The sequence below is a fragment of the Mustela nivalis genome (assembly GCF_964662115.1).
Source record: "Mustela nivalis genome assembly, chromosome: 1".
NCBI lineage: Eukaryota > Metazoa > Chordata > Mammalia > Carnivora > Mustelidae > Mustela > Mustela nivalis.
Genome location: NC_139020.1, coordinates 115,477,965 through 115,490,165, shown reverse-complemented (window position 1 = coordinate 115,490,165; position 12,201 = coordinate 115,477,965). Strand labels below are relative to the sequence as shown.

At 45.2% G+C, this 12,201-nt stretch overlaps 2 protein-coding genes across 6 annotated transcripts in view; one reads left to right on the top strand and one right to left on the bottom strand.

Annotated features, from left to right (window-relative positions):
• Nucleotides 1-594, top strand: part of MUC20 (mucin 20, cell surface associated) — a 167,972-nt gene extending 167,378 nt beyond the window's left edge. The window contains exon 5 of the transcript XR_014303053.1: nt 560-594. The gene's annotated coding sequence lies outside the window, so the exon portion shown is untranslated. The remainder of the gene's footprint in view (nt 1-559) is intronic.
• Nucleotides 1-11,457, bottom strand: part of TNK2 (tyrosine kinase non receptor 2) — a gene marked incomplete at its 3' end in the record, with an annotated part of 45,707 nt that extends 34,250 nt beyond the window's left edge. For all 5 annotated transcript variants that reach the window (XM_082698843.1, XM_082698831.1, XM_082698834.1 and 2 more), the window contains exon 1: nt 11,036-11,457. The remainder of the gene's footprint in view (nt 1-11,035) is intronic.
• Between the last annotated feature and the right edge of the window lie 744 nt (nt 11,458-12,201).

Here is a 12,201-nt window from a genome sequence, read left to right as displayed (position 1 = left end):
CTTTAAGAGAAATTTGTTGAACAGCAGAAGTCCCTAAGGATGGGAAGGACAGCAGAAGAAAGAACCACAACAAAATTTTGGAAGCTGGAAAGCAGCTGGGCCAATGACAAGTGGGAGCCAAGCTGAGAAAAGTCACAACCCCCAAGGTGAGAAGCATCTAACTGACCCCACCGAAACCTCAAACAGCTTGGGAAATGGAAGTCTCAAAAACCTCTCCAAGAGGAAGAGGTGGCAGAGGGTAAAGTGCTAAAAATATAGAGTATTATTTAAAAGCTATTTAAGAAGCAGTAAGACCTCCCCACCCCCATGAAATGCCAATTGAATATTACCCCCACCTTAAAAGACCACCAGAGACATGAGTCAAAGCCAGTCAGCAAGGGTTGTTTATTGCAGGTTCGAACCTGGACCTTCACCCACACCGTACAAAGCCATTGGGTTACTATCTTTCTACCATCCTGTAAAAAGCAGGGATTCCCCTAGAGGGGATAAATGGAACATCCCTTCAGGCACAGAGGGCCTGACTGGAGAATGGGGGTGGGGAGGAAGGGGCAGGAGGGAGGGGTGTGTGTGTGTGTGTGTGTGTGTGTGCGCGCGCGCGCACACTACATCAAAAATAAGGAAAGCATACATAGATGTTGAGATTCCAGTCCCCTTCTTTACTTCTTCCTTGAACATGGAGCCTGGCTTCCACCTTTTGGCAGGAGACAAGAGTGTCTTTTCTGGATAGTGCCTGGGTGGTTCAATCATTAAGCGGCTGCCTTCAGCTCAGGTCATGATCCCAGAGTCCTGGGATCAAGCCCCGCATGGAGCTCCCTGCTTGGCGGGAAGCCTGCTTCTCCCTCTCCCACTCCCCTGCTTGTGTTCCCTCTCACTGTGTCTCTCTCTGTCAAATAAATACATATTTTTTTAAATTTATTAAAAAAACAAAAAGAGTGTCTTTTCTGGTGACTCTGACCAGGTCAAGAAATACATAAAGATACAAACACCAGTTCTCAACAAATGGCCCATCCAGGTCACCACACAAAGGAGCTCCATCAACAAGCCCATCCAGTGCTGTAGCTTCCCCACCTCAGCTGAGTGCAGACACAAAATCACCAGACACCCAAGGCAAGCCTCTAACACGGAGGAGAGAGAACAAAATACATAGGAAAAGACAACCAAGAGGAAACAAACTATGCAGCAGAAGAAAATTTCAGACAAAAAAACGCTCATTAATATATATTCAGAGAGACAAAATATTGTCTTTCTGGATATTATTGGGGGGGGGATTACAAACACAGTAGGTGACATACAAAATTCAACAGATGCTTCCCCACTCCAACCAGCAGAGTTTGGCCCACAGCAGGTGCTCACTCATAGTATCTATGGATAGATGGATAAATGGATAAATGAAGTAGTGATTCTCAAACTTTAATGCACACAGATCACCCAGGACCTTGTTAAAGTGCAGATTCAGATTCCATGGATATGAGGTAGGCCCTAAGATTCTCCATTTCTAACAAGCTCCCAAATGACACATGGTTTGGTCCAGCAGACCACACTCTGGGAAGCAAGGGTCTTCTGGAGCTGTTCTTTGCACTGGCTAGGCATTAAAATTACTTGGAGCTAGCAGAGTGTCCACGTGGCAGCCCCACCCATTGAGACTCTAATCAGCTTAGTCTAGATGAGACTGAGACATAGCTTAAAGCCTCTCCAGATGAATCCAGACCAGAGTTGAGAACCAATGCTCCACAGAAAGCCTGTAATCGTGTCAATCATTTGACCTGGCCAGAACTGTCCTGTTCTCCCCCACTGTTGACACTGACCACTCTTTCTGAAGGCCCTTCTCACCGTGGCCATAAGCATCAGTTTACAAGATGACTTACTACACCGATGATGCTTCTCAATTCTGTGTAAGTCCCGTTAATGTCAGTGGATGGAGAAATCATTCTATTGAATTCCCAAGATATTCATTCTGAGAATGTTGTCCTTATTAGATTCTCACACTTACCCTAACCTTCCTAATTTCTTTGTTACTTTGGACCTTAAAACTTTCAGGTTAAGCCCTTTTAGGGAGGAGTTTTTTATTTGTTTTAGTGAAATGTGGATATTTTCCTAACCAAAAATCCTAATCTATTTTCCCAATGTTCCTATTACTAAAGTAGAATTTAGTAGTTTTGTATCCATCTCATCCATGCCAAACATGGGATAAAATAATATCAACAGACATTTACTGCTATCAAAATTGCTAAAATTACAATAGAAAGGATGGAGGATAAGTTCAGGTCTTTCACAATAAAGAGCAAAAGACATAAAGATGGCAAAAAGGAGAGAAAGAAATAAAACCAGATGATCGGTACAAAAAGGTCCAATATCTAAACAAAAGGAGTTCAGAGGAGAGAGGGGAGGGAGGGAAATAACCAAAATAATACAAGAAAACTTCCTAGACCTGAAGTACAAGCTTCCAAATCAAAAGGGTTCACTGAGCATATAGCAAAAGATGAAAACAGACCCACAATGAGCTACATAATTAGGAAATCATTAGGAAACAGAATACTGGAGATAAAGACAAGATCTTACATACTTCTGGGTGAGGGAAAGGGTCCCACATAGGTCCCACACAGGATGTGGAGTGACTTTAGACTTCAGTGTTAACTCTAGAACCTAAATGCAATATCCGCAAGATGCCAAAGGAAGGCGATTTCCAACCTAGACCTTTACATTCACTTGACTGAGTTTCTAATATTGTGTCTTCTAGCTCACCAAGTTTTTCTTCTGCAGTGTCTAATCTGTCTTTAATTCCATTCAGTTTATTTTTTCATCTCATGCAATGTAGTTATTTATGTATTTATTTGAGAGAGAGGGAGAGCACAAAGGGAGAAGAAGGGAGAGAAGCAGACTACCTGCTGAGCAGATAGCCTGACATGAGGCTCAATTCCAGGACCTGAGCTGAAGGCAGATGCTTAACTGACTGAGCCACCCAGAAGCCCCTCAAACAATGTAGTTTTTATTCTAGAAGTTCAATTATAATCTCTCTAAAAATACATTTTTTAGGAGTACCTGGGTAGCTCAGTCAGTTAAGCATCTCAGGGTTGTGAGGTAAAGCCCCATACTGGGCACAAAGCTCATTAAAAAAAAAAAAAAAAGACAGATTTCCTATAGAAATGGAAATGAGAAGACAGTGCCAAAATATTATTTAAGTACTGAAAGAATAAACTAATAACCTAGAATTCTAGTCCAATGGAAATCTTTTTTAAGACTAGTGGTGCCTGGGTGGCTCTGTTGGTTAGGCATCTACCTTTAGCTTGGGTCATTATCCCAGGGCCCTGGGATCAAGCCCCACATTGGGGTCTGTTCACCAGGGAGTCTGCATCTCCCTCTGCCCTTCACCCTGCTCATATTCTCTCTCTCTCTCTCAAATAAATAAAATCTTTAAAAAGAAAAAATAGGGCGCCTGGGTGGCTCAGTGGGTTGAGCCTCTGCCTTTGGCTCAGGTCATGATCTCAGGGTCCTAGGATCAAGTCCCACACCGGGCTCTCTGCTTGGTGGGAAGCCTGCTTCCTCCTCTCTCTCTCTGCCTGCCTCTGCCTACTTGTGATTTCTCTCTGTCAAATAGATAAATAAAATCTTAAAAAAAACAAAGATTCAATTTCCATTATTAAAAAAAGAAAAAGAGGGACGCCTGGGTGGCTCAGTTGGTTAAGCAGCTGCCTTCGGCTCAGGTCATGATCCCAGCGTCCTGGGATCAAGTCCCACATCGGGCTCCTTGCTTGGCAGGGAGCCTGCTTCTCCCTCTGCCTCTGCCTGCCACTCTGTCTGCCTGTGCTTGCTCTCGCTTCTCTCTCTATGACAAATAAATAAATTAAAAAAAAAAAAAGAAGAAGAAAAAAAGAAAAAGAAAAAATAAAGACTAAACAAACTTTTTAAACCTACAAAAGCTGAAAGAATTTATCACCAGCAGACCTGCATTACTATAAAAGAAGTCCTTCAGATAGAAGGAAAATACCAAATAGAAATATGGATCTATGCAAAGAAATGAAGCACAAAGAGGGGCACCTGGGTGGCTCAGTCAGATGAGCATCTAACTCTTAGTTTCTACTCAGGTCATGATCTGCAGGTTGTGAGATCAAGTCCCTGGTCAGGCTCTACACTCAACACAGAGTCTGCTTCAGATTCTTTCCTTCTCCCTCACCCTGCCCACCCCATGCCTCCTCTTGCTCATGGTTTCTCTCTCTCTCAAATAAGTAAATAAATAAAATCTTAAAAAAGAATAGGGGGCACCTGGGTGGCTCAGTTGGTTGAGCATCTCCCTTTGGCTCAGGTCATGAGCTCAGGGTCCTGGGATCAAGTATCACATCAGGCTGTGCTCAGCAGGTAGTCTGTTTCTCCCTTTCTCTCTGCTCCTCCTCCCCCTGCCCTTGTGCACTCTGTCTCTCTCCAAAGTAAGAAAAATCTTAAAAAAAAAGGGGGGGGCACCTGTGCGACTCAATCAGTTAAGCACCTGCCTTCAGCTCAGGTCATGATCTCAGGGCCTTGGGATTGAGCCCCACAACTAGCTCCCTGATCAGCGGGGAGCCTGCTTCTCCCTCTCCCTCTGCTCCTCCCCACCCTGCTTGTTTGCTCTCTCTCTGAAATAAATAATTAATAAATAAATCTTGAAGAAAGGAAGAAAGGAAGGAAAAGAAAAAAGAAAAGAAGTGAAGTGAAGCACTGGAAATAGCAACTACATGGGTAAATAGTTTAGATGTTTTTATGATTTAGATTACTTTAAAAGACAAATGGACTGTTTAAACAAAAATAAGATGAGTATAGTGTGTATTTACAACGTGTATAAGAGTAATTTTTGACAACAGCATAAACGGAGAGAAATAAAAATTTTATACTATTATCTATTTATACTATTACTAATAAAAATATGGGTATTTATACTTGAAGGCAGACTGTAAGTTAAAGATGTATATTATGATTCCCATAGACAGTACAAGAAAACTGTCCTTATAAACATAAAAGCACTCTTAATTATAGGAAACTAACTAAGGGTTGCTGGGGTGGGTGGGGAGAGGGATGGAGTAACTGGGTGATGGGCATTAAAGAGGGGACATGATTTAATGAGCACTGGGTATTACATGCAACTGAAGAATTACTGAACTTTACATTTGAAACTAATGATACACTATATTTTAACTAACTGAATTTAAGTAAAAAAAAAAAGATGCAAAATTCTTTTTTTTTTAAGATTTTATTTATTTATTTGTCAGACAGAGTACAAGCAGGGGGATGGCAGGCAGACAAAAAAGCAGGCTCTCCGCTAAGCAGAGAGCCCAATGCAGGACTTGGTCCCATGACCCTGGGACCATGACCTGAGCCAAAGGCAGATAGATGCTTAACCAACTGAGCCACACAGACATCCCTAGATGCAAAATTCTTTTTTTTTTTTTTAACTTTTTGTGTACTTTTTTTTTAAGAGATTTTATTTATTTGAGAGAGAAAGTAAGAATGGGAAAGAGAGAGCACGAGAGGGGAGAAGTCACAGGGACAAGCAGACTTCCTGCTCAGCAGAGAGCCCAATGTGGGACTTGATCCCGGGAGTCCGGGATCATGACCTGAGTAGAAGACAGTTGCTTAACCAACTGAGTCACGCAGATGCCCCTAGATGCAAAATTCTTAACAAATTCTTTAGCAAATAGAATCCAACAATACATTTAAAGACTAATACACCATGACCAAGTGGAGTTTGTCCTAGGAATGCAAAGTTGGTTTGAAACATTTGAAAATCAGTTTTAACAAATCAGTTAATTCAACATATTAACAAACTAAAAAAAAAAAAAAAAAAAAAATCCTACAGTCACAGGAAAATAACATTTGACAAAAGCAAAACAGGAATAGAGGGAGCTTCTTCAACCTGATAAAGATCATATATGAAAAACCTACAACTAAGATCAGGCATAATGGTGAAACACTGAATGTCTTCCCCTGAAGATCAGGAACAAGTAATCTCATCTTCTATTCAACCTTATCCCAGAGGATATAGCCAGTGCAATCAGACAAGAAAAAGAAGTAATTATCAGGCATAAGGAATAGAAAGGAAGAAGTAAAACTGTCTTTATTAGCAAATGACATGGCAGTCTATGTATAAAATCCAATGGAAGCTACAAAAAAGTAACTAGAATACATTTAACAGGTGGTAGGATGCAAGGTCAATATACAAAAATCAGTTGTGTTTATATATATACTAACAACAAACAATAGGAAATTGAAATTTAAATATATCATTTTATAGCAGCATTACTGACAACAGCCAAAAAGTGAAAGCAACCACCAGTAAATGAATAAAGAAACAGAATGTGGTATATTCTCACCATGGATTATTATTCAGCCTTAAAAGAGAAGGAAACTCTAACACATGGTACAACATGGATGAACCCTGAATACACTGTGTATGGTAAGTGAAAAAAGCCAGTCACCAAAGGACAAATACTGTGTGATTCTTTTCCTATGAGGTAATTTAGAATAGTCAAATTCACAAAGACAAAGTAGAACATGGTTCCAAGGGCTGGGGCGGAGGGGGAATGGAGAGCTATTGTTTAATAGGCACAGACTTGGGGCGCCTGGGTGGCTCAGTGGGTTAAGCCTCTGCCTTCGGCTCCAGTCATGATCTCAGGGTCCTGGGATCGAGCCCCACATCGGGGTCTCTGCTCAGTTGAGAGCTTGCTTTCCTCTCTCTCTCTGCCTGTCTCTGTGCCTACTTGTGATCTTTCTGTCAAATAAATAAATAAAATCTTAAAAAAAAAAAAAAAGGCACAGACTTTCAATTTTGCAAGATGAAAAGTTCTGGAGATAGATGGTGGTGATAGTTGCACAACAATGTAAATGTACCTAACACTACGGAACTATACCCTGAAAGACGCTTAAAATGGTAAATTTTACTACAGTTAAGATAAATAAAAAAGCCAAATACCATGTAAAAAATACCATTTACAATAACATAAAAAATACATAATACTTAAGTATATCTGACAAAAGATGTGAAAGAGCTGTATAAACTACAAAACATTGGTGAAAATCTTAAAAATCCAATACAGACATACACATTGTTTATTGGTGATAAGGTTCAACATGGATAAGATAATGGATACCTCCCCAAATTCATCTATACATTCAACACAATTCCAATCAAAATCCCAGTGGACTTTCTGGTAGAAATTAACAAATGGATTCTAAAATGTATAGGAAAGTGCAAAAAATGTGGAATAACTAAAACAATTTTGAAAAGGAAGAACAAAATTCAAGATCTTACCCTGATTTCAAGATTTTCCATAATCTACAGTGATCAAGATAGTGTGGTACTAGGATAAAGACAGACAAATTGATCAATGGAACAAAAAGAGAGTCCAGAATTACATCTACCCATACACAGACATTGATAGTTGACAAAGGTGCAAAGGCAATTCCACGGAAAGACAAGTCTTTTCAACAAATGGTGGTTGAATAGCTGGATCTCCACAAGCAAAAAGCTGAACTTCAATTCCTACCTTGCACCACATACAAGAATTAACTCCAAATGGATCACAGACCTAAATGCAAAACCGTAACTATAAATCTTCTAGAAGGGGGCACCAGGCTGGCTCAACCAGTAGTGTGACTCTTGATCTTGGGACTGTGAGTTCAAGCCCCCACACTGGGTGTAGAGATTACTTAAAAACAAAAATCTTTATAAAAATAATAATAAATAAAACTTCTAGAGGAAAAATAGGAGAAAACCACTGTGCTTGGGTTAGGCAAAGATTTTTTGGACATGACACCAAAAGCAAAACCATAAAAGAACAAACTGTTAATAAAATTTTTTTTAAAAAATTGTTAAACTGGAGTTCATTAAAATTGAAAACCTCCACTTATTAAAAGACACTGTTAACAGAATTAAAATGCAAGCCAAAGACTGGAAGGAAATATTTGCAAATCAAACAGAGACAATCCCAACATATTCAACAAAGAGTTTGTATGCAGAATATATAAAGAACACACAAAACTGAATATGAAAAAAACCCACAACTGAAAAATGAGTAAACTGTTTTTTTGTTTGTTTTTAAAAGATTATTTATTTATTTGACATAGAGAGAGCACGTGCACGCGCACAAGTGGGGGAACGGGCAGAGGGAGAAGGACAAGCAGCCTTCCCACTGAGCTGGGAGCCCGATGTCAGCTTGAACCCAGGACTCTGGGATCATGATCTGAGCTGAAGGCAGATGATTAACAACATACCCAGGCTCCCATGGGTAAACGATCCGAACAGACTCATCACCAGATATACAAATGGCAATCTAGCACATGAAAAGATGCTCAGTAATAAAAGCCACTGGGGAAATGCACATTAAAATCACAATGAGATAATCACTACAGACCTATTAGAATATCTAACATTAAAAAGACTGATCACACCAAGTGTTGACAAAAAAGTGGACAAACTAGAACTTTCATCCTAAAGTTGGCAGATATGTAAAATAGTACAGCCACTTTGGAAAACAGTTTGGCAATTTCTTTAAAAGTTAGATGCATCCCTACCGTATGACTCACAATTCCAATCCTAAGTATTCACCAAAGAGAGATTAAAAAAAGAGATCTCCACAGAAAAACTAATACATATGTTCACAGTTTTATTTGTAATAAACAAAAACTAAAAAGAACCCATTAACAGGAGGATGGATAGACTGTGGTTTATACATATAATGGGATGCTACTCAGCAATCAAAAAGAATGAGTTACTGAAATACACAACATGAATGAGACTCAAAATAATTATGCTTAGTGGAAAAAAGCCAAGCAAAAAAAGGGAACATACTGTCTGATTCCATTGACATAAAATTTCAGGTAATGCAGACTAACACAGACAGACAGAAAGCAGACGGGTCTATTGCCTGGGGAAAAGGGAGAGCAAAGGAAGGGCAGGATGAAGGAATAGGGGAGGGGCACAAAAAACTTTTGGAAGTTTGGGAATAATGGTATGTTCATTGTCTTGATTGTGGTTTTGGCTTCCCAGATATACACATATATTAAAACTTATTGTTTTAAATATGTTCCATTCACTGGGCGCCTGGGTGGCTCAGTGGGTTAAGCCGCTGCCCTCGGCTCAGGTCATGATCTCAGGGTCCTGGGATCGAGTCCCGCATCGGGCTCTCTGCTCAGCGGGGAGCCTGCTTCCTCCTCTCTCTCTCTCTGCCTACTTGTGATCTGTCTCTGTCAAATAAATAAATAAAATCTTTAAAAATAAATAAATAAATATGTTCCATTCACTGTATATCATTATACCTCAATAAAGCTGTTGTTAAAAAATGAAAAGAATAAACACTTCATTTTGCAGACTGAAGCCCAGGGCAGGGGCTAATCTTGGACTTAGGAACCAGAGTACAAGATCTGGGAGCATGATACCTCCTCTCCAACCTCTGCCAGGAGGAGCCAGGGTCCCTGAGAAAACAGGAACCAGGCTGTCAGAGAGGCGTCTGAGCCCTGGACACTCTGTCCTGAGTGTAGAAACTGGAAACTGGAGCCCACAGACATTATCTTGCCCCAGGAGGTTACACAGCTAGTAAGTGGCCTAAACCTGGGTCTGTCAAAGTGCTTCTCCTCATCTACCGCAAACTCAAAAAAGCTGATCTGAAATACGATGAAGATAAATGCTTGTGTGTCTTGTGTTTAGAACAGACAAGTCTCCCCACTGAAGCCAGAGAGCCAGAACCAGTTTGGCCATTCAAGAAGAGCCAGGCACCATGGACACAGCAGCTGAACTTCCAGTGCAGGAGTGTTTGGGGGTGGCGGGGTGACAGGCAGGCGTGGGACGAAGCCGACAGTCGGTCTGGGCTTTGCGTGAGGAGAAGACTAACCGGCTCCTCCAGCACGGTTCCAGCAGCCACCTGCAGAAGGCTTTGCCGGGCCCTCTGCCCCAACAAGAAAGCACTACCTCCACCCACACAGGCTCAGACAAGGGTCTGGGGGGGGCCATCTTACTCCAAAACCACACTTTTGGTTGGGTCAAAGAAGGGACCCAGCTGAGGCCGGCAGCAATCCGGCACCCACCCTGACCCAAGGGCTAGAGAAAGAAGCAGGAATTCACATGGTACCAGGTAAGAGATGAACAACCCTAGGAAGATGAGATCCATAAACCGGCCAACCAAGCCCCTCTGGGCCAGGAATCAGTAGGTCTGGCATCCAGACCATGGGGGACCACAAGAAGCCAAATTTAGTCCCCATCCCTGCAAGCCCCACTTCTAGGCTGGGCTAGGAGCTGGCCCGGGCTGGTAGAGAATCCAGGATGCCGCAGCTGCCCCTCTGTCCACCTGCATGGGGTGAGGCTGAGCTCTGGGCCCCAGATGATGCCCAGAGTCCAGCAGAACGGACATCCCCTCCTCAACCACCCCACCTTAGAGCCCACACTCCGTACGAGGCCTCACCAGCAGTTCTCTGCCCTTCTGTCCCTGTTCATCCTTGGCCCTGGGCCCTGGGATATTAATCAGCTGTGACTAGAAGGTGTGATGGGAGCAGGTCAGGTTCACGCTCAAGTCACAAGTGTCCACACTCACATCTCAGATCACGTGGCAAAGAGGGCTCCTAGATAAGGTCTTGTTAATGCAATGCTGCCCCTTCCCTTTTATGGAATGTGTCTAGAGGACCTGAGGAAACCTGTGTTGATTGCACCATCTTGGCGCTGGCACGGAGGCACCCCATCAACAGGGGTAGACAGCTGGAGGGGTGACCACCTAGGCCTCTGCAACCTCAGCCTGGGGCTACCCCTCTCTGCCTTCTGCCCAGGCCTGGCAGCCGCCCAGACACCCTCATCTCCAGTCTAGACTCTAAGGAAATGCCCCATCACTCCAGTTGGCATTTTTAGTGGTTGGGGAAGGCATCCGGTCTTGCTGTTCAAAAACTGCACTGCTTCCTTCCTCCCAGGTTTAAACACAGGAGGGGGGACGCGAGCAGTCTGGAAACCACCCTCTCCTGAAATAACTGCAGCCCCCTGCTTCAAAACACACCAACTCCCGCTGCGAAGAGAATTCGGTTTCCTTACCTGCTGCCTTCTGCTGCCTCCCCGCAGACACAGTTTCGATGAGGTCCAGGCTGAGGTGGCAGAAGATCCAGTAGAACACACTGCCTGCTCTCGCGCAGTGGGTTCCAACGCTCCGACGCTCCGATCCCCAAACCCCTACATTTTGAGCTCCGCTAGACCCCGGAGCGATCCCCGTGCGGGGCAGTCGGCCTGCAGTTTACCACCTCCTCCTCCGCCGGCGCCTCCGGATCCTGGGCCCCTCAGGGGGCCCCTCTCCCTCCCGCGACCCCTTCTCGTCCAGGTATGTCTCCTGGACAGCCCGCACCACCTGTCCTTCCTGCACCCCAGGAAGCCAATTTGCTTCCTGCACCCCCAGGCGCCCTTCCCCCTCAGGCCCCTGGGGCCCCACGAGCCGGGCCCTCCCCACTAGCTCGAGTCTCTCCCGGCGTGCTGGGGCCGCTCCCAAGACCACCGCTTCCCGCCTGAGGTGCCCGCAGCTCTCCCAATACCGCCCCCCCTGCTCCCCGGAACTTTCGAGCCCCTCCCCGCGCTCCCAGGAGCGGTCCCCGAACTCGGAGAGCGGCTCCGGCTGCTGCAGCAGCCTGCGTGGGCTCCCCTCCCCCTGCTCCTGCACCCCGGCGCGGGCCTCCCCACGTTCCTGCACTGCGGGGCTGCCTCCCCCTTTTTCCTGGTGCTGCTTGCGGGGCCCCAGCCCCTCCTCCTGCACTACAGGCCAGCCCGCCGAACCCGTCCACCGCGGCGGGCGCCTCCAGTCCGCGCCGTCCGACAGACCCCACACCACCCCCAGACTGGGCTCCCGGCCACCGCCGCCCCGTTCCTGCACCCCCGGGCCCACCCCGCCCTCCTCCTGCACGGCCGGACCCACGCCCCCCTGCTCCTCCACGCCGAGCTTCAGCCCGCGGAGCAGCTGCGGGCCCCAGCTGAGAACCCCGACTTGCTGTGGCTGCTGCTCCGGCAGAGCCGGGCTGAGCCCACCGCGCTCTTCCTGCGCTCCCCGCCCGACGCCCCCGGCCCGCACTGCCCAGCGCACTCGCCTGCCCCCAAGAGGCCGCGCGGTCCCACCCCTCCAGATGGTGCTGCCCTCCGCGCGCGCTCACACCGCCCCCCGCCCGGCTCCTTCCGCCCCGTACCCCTGGGGAGGGGGCTGCGCGTTGGCGCCCCCTCGG